This window comes from Ixodes scapularis, unplaced genomic scaffold (genome assembly GCF_016920785.2).
Source record: "Ixodes scapularis isolate PalLabHiFi unplaced genomic scaffold, ASM1692078v2 PGA_scaffold0__279_contigs__length_252992795, whole genome shotgun sequence".
Classification (NCBI taxonomy): Eukaryota; Metazoa; Arthropoda; class Arachnida; order Ixodida; family Ixodidae; genus Ixodes; species Ixodes scapularis.
Window position 1 is genome coordinate 206,002,162 of NW_024609835.1, and position 21,816 is coordinate 206,023,977.

Sequence of the window (21,816 nt, forward strand, 5' to 3'; positions counted from 1 at the left end):
AGACGTGGTGGCGTGGTTTTAATCAAAGAAGAAAAAAAACCTTCAATGCTATCGTATAGATGTTGTTACCTCACTAGAACTGGTATGCGAACGTCTGTGGTATGCCCACAGAAACGTTGATGTTTGCGCGTGCTATCGTCCTCCCATTGCGACTGCAGACTTCTGCTCCAGGTTACATAATGCTTTAAATACAATTTTGCCTAGGTTTCCTGTTGCGCCCATTTTAATGCAGGGTGACTTCAACCTAGGCTTTATTTATTGGTCTGGTGCTTTTCAAACAGCCACTTGCAATTCGCTTGTTTACTGAGATTTTCTTGATCTCTGTTTTTAATGTTTTTTTTCACAACCTTTGAGCAAAGTAACTCGGATCACCGATACTACATCTACTTTTTTGGATTCAATTGTCTCTACTGACTCTAGCCTTGCCCCTTCCCTAGCCTTCTTACCAAGAATTAGCTATCATTACATTCTAAAATTCAACTTGCATACTCTACTAGGTGTCTCAAATAGAACTACTGAGCAAATCCATGATTATAATAGGGCACGTTTCGAGGCAAGGAATAACGAGTTAGCTGTTTCCTGAATGTGTTCCTGCTTTTTCTTTTTTCCGAGCGTCTGGCTTAAACTTATAGGAACGTGTATGAAAATAAAATAAACTCCCTAACTACTTTATTCATTCCGTGTACGTGTTTTGATTCTAAATTCCAAAATCCTTGGTTTAATGTCGCACTGAGACGTCTTTCTAGCATGAAAAACGCTTTTTCCGCGCTTCAAAACCATCTGCTCCCGCTGCTCGTTGGGGAGCTTACAAAGAAGCTGCGGATACTTATAACACAGCTGTGAAAGAGGTCAAAATAATTTTCATAGATGTAACCCTACCGTTTCTACGATCTAATAGCACCAAGCAGTTATTGAATGTTGTGAATGGCCCCAAAAATACTGTTATCTCAGTGATAGGTATAATGGTGTAGATATTCGAAGCAATGACTGTGCATCTGTTCTAAATTGTATTTATGCGAAAGCGTTTTTTTTCTAACGTTGAATCTGACTTTCCTGTTTACGACTTCCATTCAATCGATCTGCATGATTTTTTTTTTAACATGACGGCATTTTTAAGGTAATCATGATGCAAAATAGTCATCGTCGTGTGGTATTGATAACATAAGCTCTAAATTTCGTAAGGCTACAAAAAATTACGTTTCAGTTTTTCTTCAAAAAATGGTTGAACAGTCACTTGACCTTGACACTTTACCAAACGATTGGAAAATGGAAAACGCGGTTCCGCTTCATAAATCAGGTAACAACCATATAGCCCTCAAAATTATCGACTAACTCTAATAACCAGCATGCCCTGTAATGTTCTAGAGCACATTATTTATTGTAATCTAGTTAGTTTCTTAGATTCTAATTATTTTTCCACCCTTGTAACATGATTTTCAAAAATAGCTGTCCTGCGAAACTCAAATTTTTTTTTTTACTTTCATTAATGATATTTTCTCGACCCTTGACTCTGAATCTTAGATTGATTGCGTCTTTTTCAAATTTTGCATAGCCTTTGGCAAATTATCTCACAAACTATTGTTTTAGGGGCAAAGCTCCTTGGGGATTTAGCTTCGTCCGTCCGGCGCCCGTGCTCACATTGATTGCCATTCCATCTGTCTTCTTAAAAAAATTAAAAAAAAATTTTCGCATCGACAGGATTCGAACCTGTGCAGGGAGACCCCAAGGGATTTATAGTCCATCGCCTTAACCACTCGGCCACGACGGCGGGACGAGTAGGGGGCTTTGAGGTGTGGGAATCACTCAAGAGCTGAAGATGTCATGGATGAAACGTTGCATGTAGCCGCTCAACATCTATACAAATGAAAGCGCTGCGGTCAAATGCGTATATAATCGCGTTTAACTTTGCATGCTTTGGCTCAACGTTTATAGACGAGTGGGCGCTGCGGTCAAATGCTCAAATGCGTAAATAACCACGTTCCATGCCACACATTCTCTTTCCGACATAGATGACAACGAACGAAAAGCTCCGCATGCTGTGGCTCAGCACCATCAGAGCCGCAGCACCATCAGCACTGCCTATGAACAAAATCAGCATCATCAGCACTACCTATGAACAAAATCAGAATCATCAGCACCACCAGAGCTTCGCCCTAGTCAACATCATTCACCACGTGGAGATGGAGTCATTTTTATTTTAAGCATGATAAACTTCAGTTAGATTTTAAAGTTTTGTCATGGAATAATTTTTTTTAACTAATCGATCACAGTCTGTTACTAAAAATGAATAAAATTCTTGCCTCAATCCTGTTACCTCCGGTGTTTCCTAGGGGTCCGTTTTGGGATCCCTTTTGTTTCTTATCTATATATTAATTACTTACCAGTGTGTGTATCATCCCAAATTAGCATATTCGTAATTGACTGTGTAATATATCGTGAATTTACTAATGACTCCAATGCAGAACTTCTTCAGGTTGATATATGCGCGGTTTTGGAATGATATAACTTATTTTCAAACGACTCTCAATACTAACAAATCTAAAACTGTAATGGTGTCTCGTCGAACACGTCAACATCACCACACTCAATTTGCAAAACTCAGCTCACATCTGTAACCTTATAGAAGTCTTTTGGTGTTCACGTCACTTCTAGCCAATCTTGGAAAACTCATTCTGATCATAGAATCAGTAACACTAATTCGATGGTGACATATTAAACAAAAAAACCTTTTCTTTAACACCTATGTCATGAAAACTTATTCTGTACAAGACTTTAATTCGTTCAAAGCTGGAATATGCCGAAGCAATGTTGGATCCCGTTCACTCAACGCTTGTAACAACCATTGGAGTAATGCGAAAATCGCGCTGCACGTTTCGCAGCCTGTAACTATCATCACACCACAAGTGTTTCATCTATGAAAACCACCCTATCTTTGCCTCGTCTATCCATACGCCGTAAAACTACTCGTTTATGCCTCCTTCGGAAAATTTATTTTTCCAAAACTTATCTGAAACACGAACTATTAATTAGCTCCTCTTTCATTCCTCCCTGCATCCATCAGTGTCTTAAAGTTGGTATACCTCAATGTGAAACTTCAGCTTACATCGACTCTTCCGTCCCTAGAACGTCATCTAATCGAAGCACCTTCCCGCATAATTAATAACCATTTCATCATTTTTTTTATTTAGAAAAGCACTAACTACTCGCTTGCGCTAAGGTTACGCCGAACTAAACTTTATAAAACAAGTTGTCTTGTTTGTTTCAATTTTTGACAAAGTGAATATTGTATGTCCGCATTGCCTGTAATTCCCGAGGGCACTGAGGGTATTGAAATAAATAAATGAATAAATAGATGGGCCACAAGAATAGAGCCGCTTACTCAGATGTCATCCACCAAATACAGTCAAAAGCCAAAAATCGTCTGAACGAACGACGGATCCTTACCTTTGTGAAAATTATATCCGATATCTACAATAGTTGCTAAACCATCCGGCGCTAAACGCCCCCACACGTATCATGAATCCTGCATCTGAAGAAGAAATGGGAGCCGTCCTGCAGCAACAAGTTAAAACTACAGGCAATCCCTATCATTCTTTTCTCAAAAGTAACGACCAACCAAGCAGAAGTGCGTGACTTTATGATAGTAGTTCGTGGCGATTTTTGTAGCCATCAAACATTTTTATTACTTCCCCGAGGGTCACATTTTTCAGGGGTTAACCGATAACAAACCACTGACATTCGCTTTAATACCGCGAGGAGCTGGTTATTTACCACGTGCGTGTTTTATAACATAATTCACTACAGGCGATTAATATATTAAAGGGACGCACAACACGACGGCTGACGCCCTATCACGCGCCAGCGTCCACGTACTGAATACAAATCTCTTGAACCTCATCAAGGTTTTCCGCCTCACAGATACGTAACATTCTGATAAAGAGCTTCAACTCCTACGCACTGTAGCCACAGAATTTAATTTTGAAGACACATTCTTAGATCCAGCGACGTTGCAACATGCGACATATCCACCGGCAGCCAAAGACGATTTTTTAGTCCAGAATTTCGTCGTCTGATTCTTTATTCGCTTCATTCTCTGGCAAATTTAGGTATTCGTGCAACCCAACGCATTGTTATATCGAGGTCTGTGGGGCCGAAATTGAATATAGAGGTTTTTGAGGGGGCAAGAATCTTCCGAAGAGCCAAATTTCAGCGACACACAATTGCTCTAGGTTCACTGTTCAAGCCACCGGTGCAGGGTTTGTTCGTGCAAAATTGATGTTGTCGGACCACTACCTCAACTGCTTGAATTTCTGTACATCCCGACCTGTGTCAACGAATTCACCCGTTGGCTGGAAGCTACGACTCTACAAAACATGACGGCTGAATCGGTTACTAAATATTTTATGTCTTTGTGGGTGACCCGCTTTAAGGCACCGGACACAATATTACCAACAGAGGGCAAAGGTTTGAATTGGATGTATTTTATAAACTTCTACGTCTTTTTAAAATATTACTCGTGCGCACTACAACATAAAATCCAGTTTCAAACGGCAAAGAAGACCGGCTTCACTGACAATGAAGACATAGCTTAAAGCATTAACCCAAGCAGGAGATTGGTTCGAGAAGTTCCCTGTCATGATCCTCGGCCATCGTACGGCTTACAAGGTTGATCTTAACTAAACTTTTACTGAACTTACTTATGGCAGGACACTGCAACTTCCTTGTGTTCTTTTTCGCAGAAACGTCGTTTAGGTGACGTACGAAATAGCACCTGCAGATGCAAAGGGCCCTACCGAGTTTGCGTCAAAAAGACGATGTAAGCTTCTAAAATACGTTTTCTAAAGTGCTTAATGTCTTATATGGTAGACGCAGCCAAATACTTAGTTCTGCGTCAATTCCAACAAGCCTACACTGTAGATTCTCCACGGTATAATGCGTGAATTGTAGTGTGGATGGCAACAACATGGGGGGGAACGTTCGTTGACGGCTAAAGAGACACCGATGCCCCCTTTTTCCCGCGCGAAAGTTTATATTATAGATGTCATGCCGCCTATCAGTTCTTTTTTTTTTGCTACAGAACTGCTGGTTCTTTGAAAAGGAGCTAACAAATTAAATTTTATAGCAGCCTGCGACACTGCTACGCCAGTGGGTCGCATCGCCCAACTTAAAGGGCCACCAAGTGTTAAAAGTTTTTTGTTTTTTAATTAAGGGGGTTTTGGTGTGTTTACAAAGCAATTAAAATTACGTTGTATACATTATTTTACTATATATAACCGGTATATCTGGTGTTAACCTACCAATTTCAAAATCTTTTCTCTGCTGTCTCATAGTCGCACTCGATCACAAAATATATTAAAAACACATCGAAATTATATACTTGCAGCGGCGATTTAAAAAAACAACAAAAAACACATTTTTAGCTACAAACTTTTATTATCGTTAGTAAAAACCAACAGCCCTTGTAGATTGTATATCAGAAAAAAAAAGAAACTATCAACAAGCTTTTGGAACTCCTCAATTCCCCTTAAAAATATGCCACGCACTCATCAACGCCTTTACATATACTGACATTTTGTCGTTTAAAAGTCAACCGTGAAATATGAATCGCAATCACAGCAAACAGACACAAAAAAAGTCTCATCGGGGTCCAGCGAGATGTGTCGCTCTCTAATGTGCCGCTGTTTCTTATTGGTGTCGCAAGAGCGGAAGCGCTAGGCTGCCCGCTTTACATTCTCGTCCACTTACCGAAATTGTGGCCCATTTTGCAAATGACCGTCATCACTTTCGTGGCCATCCCGGCCGGCGTCGGAAGGCGATCAAATCCGCGTTGCCTTTTTTTTGCATTCGGCCATTGTGGAAATGAAACAGGAATATTTTCGTACCCGGAAATACGCATGACATGTTTTCCGATTGCCAGCATCCGCCTTAAACGTGAGTAGAGTGAAAGGCTGCATCGGAAAGTTGATGAAGCGGTTAAATGATAAGTTGAAAACTTGTATACTAAAACGCCTTTGTTTATGTTGCGGTAGTTCGTTTTCCCTCGTTTCCCTCGCACGCACACTGCAATGGCTGACCCCGTTTTCTGTCTCTCTCTTTTGTTATGTGAACGCAAAAGGAGACAAAGGACACACAGAAACACATCAGACTGTCTGTCTTTGCTATTGCGCTGCTTGATTGCCTGTGTATGGACGTTCACGTAATAGACGGAGGGTTTTGGCGGGTTTTATAGGCGGCAAGCAGTAGAAACGCGTATGATTGTGATGTCAGGCCGATGAAAGTTTTACTTCTTTCCAAGTGTATCTAGAGGCTTGTGGGCTTCTTTACGGAGATCCCTGTACTAATAATCGCCGCCCGATCGGTATGCGTTCCGCCCGTTACCCAGGGAGTGACATAACACAACGAAAAGACAGCGAATGGGTTTACTGTACCTCCCGGTGGCCCGTCGTCGAGAGCCGGCGGTCCAGGCACGCCGACCCTTGTTGTCGCCCGTCCATCAGAGCTCACAGTCGGAGTCCGTGTCCAAGCCTGCGGATCGCCTTTCCCACGCCAGCGCTGCGTAGGCTGGCTGTCCCGGGATATCACTGCCCAAATCTCGCTGCGGAACCACTTTGGTATCGTCGTAGCCCAAGTCATATGGCCAGGGCTCGCCGTTTCCACCGGTCCGGACTTCGAACGTCGCTGGTGGACCGCTCCGGGGTTCGCCATGGGCCAGGCCAGGTAGCTCGGCTCCGACGTTCTAGTCCAGCTTCAGCCTCGCTCAGCCCGCACTGTCTCGCGCCAGCTCGTGACTTCTCGCCAACCGCCTGTCAGGGGCCCTAAACTCGTCAAACACAAAGTTGTAGCCGAAAGTTCGCAGAGCGCGCTGATTGGACGTCGGGGAAAAAAGCGCGAAGTCATTGTCGTGATAGGCCAATCGGTGCGCTCCGTTAACTTCGGCCCCTACTTTGTGTTTGACGAGTTTAGGGGCCCAGGTGTCCTCTGCCTCGTCTTTTGCCCTCGGCTCCCACAGGCTATCGCCGCGAAACGACGAGAGATTGCTCATATATGTGTCTATCTCCTTCGTTCCTTTTTACAGTGAAAGATAAAATCCGTAGAAAGCTTAATAGAATGAGGGGATCATTAAGAGGATAAATTACTACTTGATAAAGCAAGGTACACTGTATACTGTTCATCGATGCCATCAACTAAAGAAAAAAAGCCAAGTAGCGCACTCCCTTGGCCCAGGCTTACGCGAGAATGTCGCAAGGTAGAGCCAACTTGGCTCAAGCCTGGCCCAAGCTTGAGTCAAACTGGCCCAGGTACGAGCCGGGGAAGTGTGCTGCTATGGAAGTTATATGAATGTGCTAAATGAACGCATACACGTGGAAGGGTGAAACAACTTGTATTCATTTACAACTTACATAAATTTAACAAGCTTTGATATGTTTGTCAGAAGAAGGATGTCTAAAAAAGTAACTTTCCAATAGGCGCTTTGCAGCAGTGGTGCATGGGCAACACCATAACTGAACTTCAGTTTTTGTTTCCGCTCATAACGTTCACTTCACTTCATCATAACCACAAGAGGGCAGTTTATTGCCAGTTTAGATTTTACTGCGTCCTTCTTCCCAGCAATAGACTTTGTGAAGGCTCATCAACTCAACCCTCAGTTGCTCGGCATCTGGGTAAGACGAAGAGAAGGTTAGTAATGTTGGCTGTAATTTGGCCCGTGTGTAAAGAACCAATAGGTTTCAGAATTCACAAATCGAATTCAATTGCAAGTAAGCGCACATGCCGAAGCTGAATTTCTAGTACTACGCAACATGCATTTAAAATTTGTTAAGGGGATAAACGGGGGATAAATAATGTGAAGAATCCACCGCGTCGACTTCAAGCGTCCCGAAAGCGCTCCATGCTAGGGTGTCAAGGCCCGTACTTATTTCCCACTCGCAGGCGTAAACTACGCACCTTGACAACAGAAAGGATACATTCAATGCAACTATTACAGGCATCATGCCGGAGAACCGCCTAAATGGGCGCACGTTTAACAATCCCAGGGACCTATTTTGGGCTTAATAAGAGCTCTGCCCCACGACGTTGGTTATTCCCTGTGAACGGTTCTTTCCTTTAAATGGCGTTTCGTTGGTTGATTGTTTTACTGTCCAAGACGCGAGACATTATTGTGATAGTGCCAGACATTATTGGCATAGTGCCAGACAGAACCAAATTTAGTACTGGTTTCGAAATTTAGGTCTAAAGTCCCCAGGTCAATACCGACCAACCGGAACTGAAGCCTTTCGTGATATTTCTCGCAAATTTAGACCAGAAGAGGCCGGACAACCCAGTCGAGAAGCCTACCTTTGACACTTTTATCTGGAAATTTATGGCTACAATAGCCAGCCTCAAGCCAAAGAATATCAAGTGGGGTCATATCTTCGCCTTTTGAGCCAGTTCGGGGCCCCAAACCTCCTGACGACTACAAAATGGTGGTTTAAAAAACTGCGCTGTATAAAGTTAATCTAAGAAGCAAAAAAAAAGTCCTGAAGTTTGTCTTTGGTTTGTTTCTAAGCATCTCCGAAGTTGGCAATGTCATTTAATGGGTACGTGAGCTATATTTATAAATACACCCTTTTCATCTTTTAATATATATATATTTATACTTGTTTTCTTTTTTTCTTTAAAGTGTAGGACAGGCTTGGTCGTCTTACGGGAGTAATACAAGAACATTTCGCTTAACGGTCCTTTAGATAGCCACCTGGACAACTCGTCATAAAATATTTTATTAGCGGAGTGTTTTTCATTTTATTTGACTTGAATTTAGTGGGAACGTTAATTCCTAAAAAACGCATCCTTCCTCTGCTTAAAGAAAAAAAGAAAACAGCCTACAACACACGCTGTTTACATCGGGCACAAATCTTCACAAACAAGTACTGACTTCAATTTTTAATATTTTTTATTTAAATTTATGAAAAATTATTGCAGTTCCCTCTCTTTTCCCTGTTCGGTTTATTTGTATCAATAGTGGTGCTATCGAGTTCATAAAAGTCTGTTGTCGTATTGTGGAAAAAATGTGCCCAGTCTTCAACTGTTTTTATTGCAGATATGGTGCCTATTAAATCTCGGAGGCATCCATTTTACCGAAGCTTGTTTTAGCAAAGGCCGTTTTAGAGTCCACCGTTTATAGACTTCCTTTAAAGGAAAACCCTGTCGAAGGAATATTGCAACGAGCCTCCTTTTAGTGAATTGGTTTCTATAAAAACACAATTCGGGATTGGGCGACGCAAAACTTTCTTCTCCCCGCCTGGTTTGCGGAGAGAGAGACAGGGCGAGGGCCCAATGCCTCGGGTAAACACGATACAGTGTATCAAGCGCTAGCCTTTTGTAAACGGCGTCCCCTTTACAGCGAAGCTGTTTATGGCTAGGGCTCCATGGATTGTTAACGTGCGTGACCACAAACTCAACGCTCGCACCGCGTCACGCGCACGCTTTCCCTGTATAAAAGGTTCGAAGTAAATAACCAAAATATAGCATTGACGAGCGCGCGTGCAAGCTGCCATTTGTTTTAACAGTCACTGCTGCAGATGCTGCCCGTGCCACGCGTGAAACACCATTCCCTGCGTTCTCCTTGATGCTTGGCTAATTTAGCAATGGGCCTATTTCACCTCTCTTTTATGTTCATAGTCGGAAGGCCGCGTATAATCCGGACTTCCGAAGAGCTATGGGCCTACGAAGAGCGACGGCGGGAGCGGCACTTAGAATGTCAGCGCCGGCGGCGGGCTGCCAACACCACCGCGATGATGATCGAGCACAAAACGCCAAGCGCATGCGGCAAACCAGACAAGAAGACAAACGTCGCGGGGCGGAGAACGCATCAAAACGACGCAAGTACCATGCAGCTCAATTGGACGACTTTATGGATCATACGGTAAATTCTGTGTCACGTCTGTGTCGGTGTGCTAAACAGCGTCGCTGGTCATCCCCGTTCACAGAGTGGAACGGCTCATGATTTTTTGCATTAACGTCTTTTCTCTATACTAAAACTCCATGTTCTCCAAACCGAGGTTCGATAAAACTTGACCAATTTCTATATAGGTCTTCAATGAAATGGCGTTCGATCAACTGTAATAAACCCATTAGATTTTACTTTTGTAAGAAAAAGAAACGGCATCATTAACCGCAATGCGGCGCGTTTAGAGTTTAGTTAGGTTATATCGCTAAATCTTAAAATGTATTAATTTTCTCGGATGTGCGCATAAACAAAAGAGGGGAACGCTTCTTTAATTGTCCGCCCTGCTTATTTGAATATGGTATTATTCATGCCGAGTGCTTTAACGCTGCCTAAAACCAACTGGGGCTAATTGTGACCAATTCAAGCATGCGTACGCTACAAAGTTTTTGACACTCTAAAGCACCATTTAAAATTGATTCATTTTTCAGTAAAAATATGCGGATCAGAAAATCCTTTCCCCTGGCCTTGATTCTCGCCATCGTCATTTTCGGAGGGTACCGTCCATTTCAACCAACATTGCCATCACCAACATTTGCCCGTATATTATCTTTTTTTGTTGTGTGCGTGTCTGGGGGGGGGGGGGGGGGGCGGGAGGGGACGTTACATCTTGGTGTGTTGGTAGTATGGCGCAAAATGCAATCAAAACCGATAAAATGGAACGATGACCATGTGTTCTGACTCGCGGAGGCGTGTTGGACTGCCTTTCATTTTTAGTTTGCAGACAAACCCCCAGACGGTGCTCGTTACTTGAGAAAAGTCCACTGCATTATATATATTGAAAAAGGAACAGTAAAACAAAAGAAAATAAAGAGCTTAAATAAGTGGGGTAAATTTTGTTTTCCCCCTAATAATCTTGAAAATAAGTAATGTTCTTGCGCAATATTTATTAAGGCCACGTTCAAGTCAGGTGGAATCACCACCCGCCCTAGTAGGTGCCCCCCCCCCCCCCCCCCTCCCCAGTCCAGTAGGGACGGCCGGGGGAACACACAAAATGATGCCCACCCCCCTTCCCCCCCCGTCACTACTGGACTGGCTTGGCTCTCGGTTGGTTATGCATGGTCGCAAGCCTAATGTATCCCTTTCCCGACGTCCGGTGCGTTCTACTCTGCCCTACACCGACTAAAACACTCTAAAACTAGTCCTCCTAAAAAAGCGCTGTCCCCATGATTTTAGAGGGGACAGCGATAATTTAAGAGTGACAGTTCATTCCAAGTGGGAAATGGGAAAATAAAAAAAAAAAAACCTAGAGGGACATCGGCATGTTAAGAGAGCCCAGGAACACCTTCTTCTTGGTCCCTCTAACTCGGGAAGAGCGACATTCGTGTCCATCGTTATTAAAAAGGGTCTAGTCCCTCTAAACTCGACCAATGCTATTTTGTCAAAAGGAGAGATGGAGGCGCGCTAATCCAGGGGAAAATAGTTGAGACAAACGAAACCATACAAAAAAGACGTTCAATATTGTCTATGAAATTATTGATTTTGAGACATCGTTAAAAAAAAAAAAATTCTGAGCCATTCCATCATGTGAAGGTGGGTAGCCTGGGAAGCTGTTTAGCACAGGGCACAGTCGTGACACAATTTTGAACAAAGATACGAACACAATTATTGTCCTGATCGGCTGTTAACGTTTCGAAAGGTACGCACACACACGTGCCGCCCGCCGCCGCTGCTGACATTCTCGTTGACGTTTCCGCCGTTGCTCTTCGTAGGCGCGTTGCTCTTCGGGAGTCTGGACTATAGACCTTTCCAATGTTTACAAATCCACAGCTCAGCGTGCGATCTCCACAGCTCAGCACGCGCGTGTGCGTCGCTTCGGAAAGCGAGCAAATCACGCGCGATGCGCACGAACACTGAAAATGAAACCGGCCAGCAGCCCTTTTCTGGAAAGGTTCATACGCGTACTCTTTATTAGGATGAGAGAAGTGAAATAGACCTATTACTAAATTGCCCAAGCATCAAGGAGAAAGCAGGGAATTGTGCTCCACGCGCCGAAAGTGCCGGCGTCTGCAGCAGTAACGGGTCTAAAGCAAAAGCCTAAAACAAGTGGCATCGTGCACGCGCCTCCGTCAAAGCTTTATTTTGGTTATTTACTTCAAATCCTTTATACGGGGAACCCGTGCGCGTGCGGCGGTGTGAGCGTAGAGTTTTTGATCACGCTCACGAAACATCTACGAAACCCTAGCAATAATTTATCATCGTTAAAAAAAAAAATATATATATATATATATGTATATATAAATATATATATATATATATATATATATATATATATATATATATATATATATATATATATATATATATATATATATATATATATATATATATATTGTAAGAAGAACGAATGTGTAATGAGTAAGATTTAGTGGATTGAGACGCAGACGGTGTTAGGGCTTCACACCAAATCCCAAACAGCGGTAAAGACTCGTGGCCGGAGAGCCGCAAGCGTCATGGTTCTTATTTGATTTCCTTTCGGTGAGGGATATTTTTTTATTGAGGTTGGGGTTTTAAATATATATTGTGGGCGGGAATAACGAACCTTTAATATTTTCAGGCTGGCTACGAAATGCGCGAGCTTTGCATGTAGGGTGGAAGTTTTCTTCGGACCGCAGTCGTCCGCTCCACGGTTGCTTCCTGGATCTGCTCCTCCAGCTCGGACAAAACTTCCCTAACTGTTTGCCCTGCCTTGAGATGCTCAGCTGTCATTCGAAAAACAGTTGTAATGGTATTTTTAGGACAGTGTTCGCAATTTCGGAACGCCACTTTTTTCTTGGTATTTGCTCTAGATGCTTACGGTCTTTTCGCCCAAAAAGGCAGTATATTATAGACCTCGTTAGCGCTGCGGTAGTTATGAAGTTTGGCTTGAAGCGGGAGGCGAGCAAAATGCCATAGTGTGTGGTTGGGCTTATGATGTTTTGTAATGGGACGACGTTGAATCATTATCTTAAGATCGTCATAACAAATGGCATCATAACTTAAAGACTGCATGAATATGCAGTGTTGTCAAAAATCTTTATTTCTTAGCTCATTTTTTTTTTCTTTTTGAGTGAGAAGTTATCTGAAGGGACACCAGGGGTTGAAATGCGCACGGCTTCCACAACGGAAGTAATTCCTCGTCGCACGGCTTGCTTATAATAGCTACCAAAAAAGATATTATGCAACACGAGGTTCTTTATGATAGTTCCCAAGAAACACCATGTTAAACGTAATTCTAACGTTTTATGTTTTCTGTGTGTAAGCTGCAAAAACATGGTTCCAAAATTAGTATTCTGAAACAGACACTTTGAGAGCATCTCTTCTGTTATTAAAAATAAAACTGATGCTTACTTTTAAAACTTTTACTTGTTTTATTTTGCATGTTAATTTCCTTTATAAAACATATTAAACAATTCAATTTTAATTTTTGCAACGCAGCACAAGATATGTTTTTTTTTATCAATATCAGTAGACGAGAGAGCACTGCATCATTGCGTTGCAACATGTCAGTTGACAGACAAAACACAAAGGCGCAGAAATTCTACGATACCTAAAGTAATTGCGATAACCTAAGAGCGACTATGCTCCTGCCGTTTAAACGGGCCACTGCCCTCCCAATTTAATATATACATATACATATTAAAAATGCCCCTCTTACGCAAGGGGACTGCCCTTGAATTTAACGGATATGCCGTCTCGGCTTAACTTAAGACACCACCGCCCAATGAAAGGAGGAGCTACGAAGACAGAAGCACGTAAGATTGGATGCATCACAAGCCGAAAGGAAGAAGAGAGTGGCCACTCTAATCAAAGAGCATCAACAGAAGCAAAGGGTCATTAACGAAACACAGTTGCAAGCTTATCGTTTTGACGAAGAAATTGACTCTCTGAAACAGTAAGCCCTGGTCTACGCTGTATTCTAAACATCTTCAAGAGTGAGGTAGTTGCTTTATCTAATTTAAATAAACTATTTTACATCGTGAATGGTGTCTATTTATAATATACAGTAATGTCCCGTTAATACAGACCCCGTTAATATGATTACCCCGCTATGTGGACACCATTTCCGGGGACAAACTGGTGCATTTTTGTCTCGTTATTATGGACTGCTCACATTATGGACGATTTTTTGTGGAGAACGGAGGTGTGCATTTTACCAAGACATCACTGTACTGCGTTTTGTTGTCATTAGCCGTTTCTGGGTGAGGGTCAGGGAATTTAATTAAAATCTCGAGAGAACACCTGTAAAAGTAAAGAAATATGAAGGAAAAAAATGAGGGGCCGTTTACAACTCCCTGTAACGCCGAATTAGAGCGCAGCTCTTGTGGAGGAGAGGGTAAGGGTACTGTGGGGAGGGTATACCCCTCCTCGCTCCTCCTCACCTCCTCATCCTTCCTGCTACTCCTCCCTCCGAGCGGCGTCGTCGTCGCCGTTGCCACCGGCGTAACCGTGACGTCACCGGGGTCACGTGACCTCATGAGGGTCACGTGACAATGACAATGACGTCATCAGCGACATTACCAGAGACGTCACGTGTGATGTCAACAGTGACGTCACGTTACGTTATCATGATGACGTCTTCGTTACCGTCATCGTCACTGATGACGACATTAGTGGTGTCCCCAGTGACATCACGCGTCCCATAATGCACCGCGCGGTTACGCCGACGGCGACGGCGACGGCGACGCCGCTCAAGCCAGAAACGGCCGCCTAACCGCTTATTCACACTGGAAGCAGATCTGCGTTCGCAAAGCGGTTGCGAACGCGGTTGTATAAAGATCCAGTTCAATTGCACGCGCACTTGATGCCATCGAGTGCGCGTGCAATTGTACTGGATCTTTATTTGCGAACGCGGATCCGCTTCCAGTGTAAATGAGCGGTTAGAGTTGCGCTCTAAAAAACAATTTGGTAGCAGCCCTGCTAACAATGTCTTATTGCGGGGAAGGTTCCAACTAGATGAGGTTTTGGTTTCACGCGTAAAAAAAAAAACACTCCTGCAATTGTTTGAGCTACCACAAAAAAAGAAAAAAACAAGAAAGATGCTTTCGTAATATCGAGCCTTTACTCTTCCCGGAGGATCCTTTATTGGCGAGTTTTACTAGACCGTGTTTCCCCTTCCGCTAAACCCCTCCGCTACCCGGAACTCTATAGCCGAGGCTATCGGCGCGCAGGTGCAGTGGCGGTTTCTTCATAGCGGAGAGCTAGCGGAGGGGGAAAGACGGTCTACTAAAACTCCCTATTATCTGTAATTGGTAAAAAAAAAGACTGCCATTAAGAACACAGCAAAGAAAGGGCACGCCAAGAGAAGCATTCAAATGTTACCGCTCTCTTCTGTCGGGTGACGTCACATGTTGTATGACTTGCAAATCTCAGAGACTGGGTAAAAAGCACATTGTACTGCGCTTTGTTTATTGTTTTTTCTTGCGTGCGTATTCCCGGCATTAATTTTACACTGGCAAATTTTTTGTAACCCGCTGGAACAGGCTGCACGGCCTCTCCTTTACAACTTTTGACGTCATGATGTAAGTTTCGCTCTTGAAGCCTACTTCGAAATTCCATATCTGCTGAAAATTTTTTTGTGACTGGCATTTTCATGTTCCCAATTCATATGTGTTAATTGTAGCGTTGAATAAAATTTAGATCAAATAAGGGAAATTCGAAATTTGGCCGCTGCTCGGCTTTAAAAGAGTCACAAGAGTTTCGCTGGGATGCAGTAGATATCCTCCTTTTGTTTGGCATGTAAGACTCCGAGACCCAAGGGTCCTAATAAAGTTAAAATATGTTTTATGTCCTGCCTTCTTCTACTGAACAAATGTGGAAACCTTGGCTAATTATAGCCCAAACCGACGAAGAACATATATAAAACAATATTAAAACGTTTTTCTCAGAAAAAGTATTCTGCTTTCGTTAAAAAAAGAAAAGGGAAAAAAAAAAAAACATGTTGGGGCTTGAATCTACGTTGTGAAGGTGATTGGAGAGCGAAGCTGTGGTATCAAATGCAACGATTGCCCACTGCACTATCGACCATTTTCATGGCAAACGCCACCAGGTGGTGTGTCAGTCTTTGACGTCCTAGAAAACTTCAGGGTTATAGAAGGAATGAGCAAAGGCCACCTTAACACCCCTGCTTGAAACGTAGATGAAACGTTTAACTACCAATGCTCCAGGTGAACGCCGAAAGAACAAAGAAATGCGGGATCTGTAAAAAGGTTTCGAGCATATTTGTAAACTAACTTGCCTTCTCCAATATGGAATATTGTACAGCCGAAGGCCCTCGTTAAGAGGATATCGCAGCTCCCAAGCCCTATGCGATCCCAAATGCCACTTTTTGATATTTTTTTCTCAGCATCCATTAAGCGGATTGAAATGGGAATGGCTTTATTAGAAAGATGATAAAAAACTGAGTAATATTTTTGCTCTACATTTCCCGATTTAAATGTTAAAATTGATTTACGCCAACTTAAACTTGTCTGTAAAGGCTCTTTTTTTGTTCCGTTCTTCATGAAAATTTAAAAATAAACCAGGGCCTAAACACAAATTCAGGCACCCCAATACTGAAGAGCAAGACTTTTTGAATATATCTTTTACAAGATCGTTTTGCCAGAGATTCTCATTCTGGTAAAATTTAATTAAGTGTATAGCCCATCACAATGGCAGAAATACAGCTCTCAGCTGGCGCCACCTATGAGCCTGTCGCTAGTACTACCTCTTGAAATTGCGCAATGTGTTTTAGCACCCCGGACTTTGATTTTGAGGAAGAGTGCCTCTCAAAGCTTTTTTTCTCTTTTTTTTTTGCTGCGCGAAGATATTTTTGCGGGTTATCGCGATAGTGAGCTGGAGGTTGTCCATCGCCCGAGCGCGTCCTTCGGAGGATGTCCTGTTCTTTGTTAATGTTTTGGGGTCGCACAAATGCAAGTGAAAGGTTTCTTGTTTTTTCCTTTTTTATTCGGCGGCGACGATATTTTGTGGGTGGGTGTGTGATTAGTTTTCAATTGCCAGAGCGTGTCATTGGGAGGATGTTCCGTTCTTTGTTGGCGTTTTGGGTCACGAAAATGGGGGTGAAAGATTTCACGCTTCAAGGGGTCATTGCATGAGTCCTGAAGTTACCAAATGCAGGCAGACAAAAGCTACCGAACCGTCAAAGGGTCGATACTGTCTTACCACTGTTTTCTGTTCGAAGTAGGAGAGGTGATTTGATTTGGCGATTTCAAATATTCTGCAGAGATACATTTAGAATGTTTAAATATTTTAAATGCGGAAGAAACATACGTAAGTTCGTCGATTTTGTTTTAATTTCGACATTCGCTCGCATATTCGCAACTCCAGCGCGCCGCTCGCCCTCCCTCGGACGAGCGGAGAACCAGAGGAACGGGGACGGCAGCGGCGGCGGCAGCGCGAAAATGGTTGCAGGGGCTGACGGCCTCGGTGCGTTTGATGCGTGAAACCGTTTTAACGAAAAAAAAGTGACGCGTTAAAATAGGAATTCTTGCGCTCCGTCTTGCAACATCGTGGCACGAAAGACCGGGATGTCTAATTTCATTCGGGACTCTTTGTATATAGCATACGCTGCGGATTTCTCGTCTTGTGCATGACCGCCAGCTCGATCTGTGGTCAACGTGAAGGCAAACTCTCGCACTAGTAATGTAGAGCTCTAGCGCATGGTCTACGAAAAGTCTATTCTTTGCCCTAAGTAGGAGAAAACTGGGCGCGCTATGTCAAGCAATAGACATCGGGAATGGGTTCGCGTTTTAAGGCCGTTACAAGGAACATGACCATATATTCCAAGCATGTTTAAGAGATAACATACGCTTACTTGCTTTTAAGTAATTACGAAGCAAATAAAAAAATTCCCGAAGCATTTAAGCGCGTCTGTGTTACCGGTCGCTCGTGACAAAAGCTTAGAACGGGCAGTTTTGGCGAGAGCGGCCGCAACGTTGCAAATACCACGGTAAAAAAACAAAACAAAGAAAAACACGGTATATTAAAATATTTATTCTTGATGGAGTAATGAATAAAACCCCTAAACATGCCCATCATGGGAATCGGCAGTTTTAGCGTAGCGTTACCCCAGGCTACCGTGAGCACGGCAACGCTCCTGGCGCGCGCTAAAAATTGTGCTTCAAAGGCGTAGCGCAAGCTTCCGGTTGTAATGCTACACAGCACGGTAGCCTGCGGTTACAAACTTCCTATCTATAACCATAGAGCTGTTTGATCACGTGCTGCAATACACCAAAAACCGAGACGGTGAGCAGCGAGCTGCGAGCCTGTGACACGAAGACATCAATACTGTAAACGCTGCTCTTCCGAAGCTTGAATGTCACCGTGCGTGGCTCTTTTTAGAGCACTAATGGCCAGGGAAAGCGCCAACACGATACCTTCGTCACCCTCAAAAATATTCTGCCACGAACCGTGACGTTGCCGGTGCCTAAAACGCGTTTGCCCGCCACAAAGTTTCGCAAGTTGAGGTTTCCGCAACTTTTGAATATCAGCATGCTCGGTTTGCTAACGCGTATAGAACATCCCCGTCACCTAGTAATATGATGATGTCCTGACCACTTCGCGTTTGTAAAAAAAATAACTCATTTTTAGTGAAATTTAACAACCTTAGCAAGCAGGGGCACGGGAAATCCTGGAGAATCTATCCCCGTCTCTTCCGCCATCATGGAACTACCTCCCCGCCACCTATAGCGCGATGGAGTTGCGAATGGACTTGTGGAGGCTGATTTCTACCGTAATAAAATAAACATTGCGAAAATGTCTTTAGTGAAGCAAAAAACGGAACAAACGTTTTGGTAGTAGCGCGTCACACGTTTCGATCTGGAAGTTGTGAAAGTCTCGCGCTGCAGATTCTTTGTTTGACCCAAACCAACACATTCTTGATTCAGTATTTTATGAAATTGGGGCGAATGTATTAGACAAGAACCCGCACTCCTTTCATTATGGTGTTCGTCGACTGCACGTCTTGTCTGCGATGAGCCCTTGGTCGGCTGTATGTTACTGTTAGACGGTGAAGAAAACCTCACTGCAGAAGGGGCGGCGGAGAAAACCTCACCGGAGAGAAGCTCGCTGGTGAAATGCTCACCGCAATACCAACAGATGCGGAGAAAAGCTCATTTAAGAAATAATTTATTCAACATCTAAAATTCAATATTCTCGGCATTGTTCGCACTGCGGTATTTATATTTAAAACTCACGTCCGCACTTTGCTCACCGCTCATGCTGCGCTTTTTGCGTGTTCGTGTAGTTGTAAAACCAAGTGTTCTTGTTCAGTCCCAGAAGAATAGCTTGCTTTCTGAGAAAAATGGGGAAGAGGCAGATGAATCCACTGTCTTGCAGAATGCGAACAACTAAGAAAGTGGGGAACTCGTTCCTTTTTTCTTTTTTTTTTTGTTATTATTTACATGGCGACAGGACATTGCCTTAAAGTTGAGTACTACGAACACCAACAATGTGGGCCTTCGTCTCGGCACTCGACGACTCCTGACCTCCCAGAAAGTATCAGGTCCATCTTAGGCCACATCAATGAAAGAGGTCGTTGTTTACTACGAAGCAAAATAAAAACGGAACATAATATTGCCGCGTGCGCAGCTGGTCGGTTAGGCGGCGCGCCCGTTGCCTAACCGTTACCGTGCTTGCCTTTCACGCAGATGGCCGAGGTTTGATGCCTGGCTACGGACACACTTTTTTTTGTGTTTGTGTAATGTCTCGTTCTGGTAAGTTCTAGAACCTTGTTGATTATTCGAGGTTAGCTGGGTCTACCGCCGAACCTTCTACGCCGATCGCTCCAGAAGACCACGCGTGTACATAAGGGGCTCCGCGTGGCGAGCCGCAGTCAGTTTCGATCCTGCTGTTTCGCCGACATCGACGTCTGTGATGTTAACCTTCTATTTCGTTCACCCGATTAAACGTCTAGTTTCTAAAGTTATTCACCGCCTCATCAGTTGTCATTCGTGACAATCTATTTATCCTTTGGATGCAAGAGAAAAAAGATCGTGGCCAGAAACCGCGATGATATTTCATCTAACAGAGTTAGATAAAATATCGAGAACTGCGAAGAAATAAGGTTTTATCGGTTTGTAAAGGTAAGCTTTTCGCCGCATGTATCAAAAGTCTAGTGAGCTCTTTTCCGCATCCACCGGATTTCTGTGAGCTTTTCTCCGCCGGAGAACAGCGCAACACCGAGAAGCTCTCGGGAGAAAAGCTCACCAAAAAAACTGACATATGCTGAGATAAATCCACGCAAGAATTATACGATCAAGCATTTAAATTTCGTATTTGCGGCTCTACTCTGGGGGCCCTGTGGGGAACACAAACGGAGATATATGCAAAATTCGTATATTGCAGACACCAATACAAACGAAGAAGCAGAAGTTCACAGTTATGCAGGATGGGAACAATTATCAGTGATAGACACGTATTTTTTCTATGAAGACATTGCCTCAACTTTGCGTTATATAACGAAGTGACCTGGTCAATGCAGCCAACGACCACAGAGAGCCCCCAAATCGTGTCAGGACCCATCCGCACAAGAAATCACAAGTTACTAAAAAAAAATACGGAAACAATTATTGCTAATATTCATATACCAAAAGATTTCCATTTCCAAAAACGGAAATCATAGGTGAGTTTCCACCACATTCATCAAGAGGCGGACGAGCCTTTCTCCGCATCGGCCGGTTTTGCGGTGAGATTTTCCCCTATTAGCTTCTTCCCGAGATTCGTGACTTTGGCATCGACCTGCACCTTTTTTTTATATCGGAACCGCAAGAAGACCGCGCCTGAAAGACGATGCCAGTTTTCAGTCATCATATTTTCTTAAAGCGAGGCATCCGAGGTTTTGTTGCGCACTAGATCAACCGCACCTCGGACCGGACATTTCATCGAACGCCGTTTCATTGAATGCATCATAAGTTTCCGCCAATAATATTTGAAAATTTATACTTTCTTTGAAATCATTGAATCTTGCAAACTATGAAGCCTTTTCTCATTGTCCTCTCGTAAGACAGACGCTTAGATGGCACGACGGAGGACACGCCTGGAGTTGTAACCTAGCCGATAAATTCGGGGTTTCCACTATCTCCCCCCTGCACCAGCCCCGAACATTTTTTTTGTTTTGTTTTGTTAGCAACGTTTTTTTGTCGCGGTTAGGATTTTTTGTTTAAAATTACCGGCCAATTGTTGCAATTGAAAGTTTCGGTACGCGACGACCACTCTTTTCGAGGACTTTTCGATTAAATGTCCTAAAACCCTACGCGTCTTCCGATTTTCTTTATTAATATATTTTTTTTAATTCGGGGTTCTTTTTTTTTTACTATAGCTTTGCTCGACGACAACTCAGTCGCAAATTTAGAGCCCCCCCCCCCCCCCCCCCCCCTCCCCGATTTTTTATTCTCCCTAAAGAAAAACCGGCAAAACACAAAGAAGGTCGAGACTCCTCGGAATGCAATACAACGACGCCTACCTCTGCCACAAGCCAGTGGACCCCCTCTAATTAACTTCAAGAGTAGCGCTATCAGCAAGGACAGAATGAGCGGGTTGGTATAGGACGGAAGAAAACAAGAAAGGACGGACAACCGTGCTTTCTAGTTTTCTTCCTCAAGTTTAATTATTAGCATTATCCCCATCGCAAAGAGGGAGCCGCCCCGAAACAAGCCAGAAACCGAAACTCAGCTAATTTTTGCTGAAGTTTGGACTATATCTGTCGGTGCATCGATCTCATGTTTTTAAACTTGAATTGGTCATATTATGCGAGAAAAAGCACTGCGGAGGAGACCGCGGTAGATGGCTCATAGCTTTACTAATACTCAAACATTCCACTTTTTCCCAGTTTTGTTTGACATAAAATTGGCTCACTT

At 43.3% G+C, this 21,816-nt stretch overlaps 1 non-coding gene and 1 pseudogene across 1 annotated transcript; one reads left to right on the top strand and one right to left on the bottom strand.

Moving 5' to 3' along the window:
- Positions 1-21,816, top strand: part of LOC121837989 — an 89,059-nt pseudogene that overhangs the window by 39,941 nt on the left and 27,302 nt on the right.
- Trnay-aua lies at positions 1,687-1,769 on the bottom strand. Its single transcript has one exon. It is a non-coding gene; the product is annotated as a tRNA-Tyr (tRNA).